This window comes from Nanorana parkeri, unplaced genomic scaffold (assembly GCF_000935625.1).
Source record: "Nanorana parkeri isolate BGI_ZX_2015 unplaced genomic scaffold, ASM93562v1 scaffold726, whole genome shotgun sequence".
Taxonomy (NCBI): Eukaryota; Metazoa; Chordata; class Amphibia; order Anura; family Dicroglossidae; genus Nanorana; species Nanorana parkeri.
The window spans coordinates 521,855-523,249 of NW_017306994.1; the positions used below are offsets into that span (position 1 = coordinate 521,855).

General features: G+C 39.3%; 1 protein-coding gene across 2 annotated transcripts in view; it reads right to left on the reverse strand.

Moving 5' to 3' along the window:
* Positions 1–1,395, reverse strand: part of VPS53 (VPS53, GARP complex subunit) — a 136,718-nt gene that overhangs the window by 122,754 nt on the left and 12,569 nt on the right. The window lies entirely within an intron of this gene.

Sequence of the window (1,395 nt, forward strand, 5' to 3'; positions counted from 1 at the left end):
ACACCATTCTGCCTCCAGAAGCTCCAGGGAATACTAGACTGCCATCTACTGCTCCAGAGATGACACCATTCTCCGGAAACTGATAACAGACCCTGAATAAATCATTTTGGTCAGCAGATCAGAGAATGATGAGAATGTGCTGTGCTGCCGCAGGTTTGACCCATGGCTATCCAGCAACCCCAAGTGAACACAGCTTAAAGGTGGCCATAAACCTTACAACAATTGTACAACTTTTTTTGTCCAGACATCTTACCCTCGTTCAATTTTCGTTCAACTAGCCCTGTACAGAGCAATGTAGGTCACAATTAAGGTTTGTCAGCACCACTAACTGGCCAATTTTCATTAATCTAAAGAACAGATTTTCAGTTGGGCATGTGCAGTTTTCATCTTGAGATTTTTGTTGTACAACGCCACAAACCTGTCGGTTTTCGTCCAACTAAACAAAAAATGTTGAGCCTGCTTGAAAGACAAAAATCCCACAGTTGTACAGTAATTGAGGTTGTGCACTTCCCATCAACTGGCAACTTGTAAGGTGTAAGGACACCTTTAGGGTGACATTATAGTGCCAGGGCAGGCAAAAGACCATACAACGTCTGTGCAGTGTAATCTTTTCAAAAGTGTATTTTTTTTATAGTCTGTATTTTCGTGACACAACCTCTAAATGCTGACAATTATGTGCACCTCAAAGCCTATCGGGGTATAGCAAATCACAGTGCTGCTAATTTGCATACCAGTGTTTCTCCAAGCACAATCAGTTGATACATGACTATATTAAATTAAAATGTTTGTAGTTACTGCAAAATCTTTTTCTTGGAGTCCATACATTTTAGCTTAGACTGGAGTTCTTCTTTATTTAACAGGGATAATCACCTTAATGAGTTAATGTACAACAGATAGAGTTTCTTTGATCTTTTTGACCATAGGAAACCGAATAGAAAATGTATAAACTAAATATTTAACCTGACATGGCCAACAAAAATAGAGCACAAAGAAAGGCAAGGTTCTTGGGAAATCACATTTCCGGTGTATGTGAAAGAAGTACAGTACAGAAGCTTTTAAGGAAATTTGTTACACCCTGTAGAGGAATTTTCACACCCAGCCCCTGCAATTTCCATGTTTCAAAGAGGTCGTTATCAGGGTCTCTTATGGCAGTTAGAGCACAAGCTTGAATTATTGACAAAAATATAAACCAATATTACCACTTAAGTGGTATATTTTATATATTTATATTTGTTAAAGGTCTTGCTTTGAAAATGATCTTTGCTCAGGTTGTGCAAAGACAATAGAAGATGGTCACTTGCGCAGGCACAGATCCAAGTGTCCTCAAGCACGTCTGTCTTCTGGTGGCTATATAAAAATGCACACTTGGCTTGCAGCATTCAAGTAAGGGGGGGG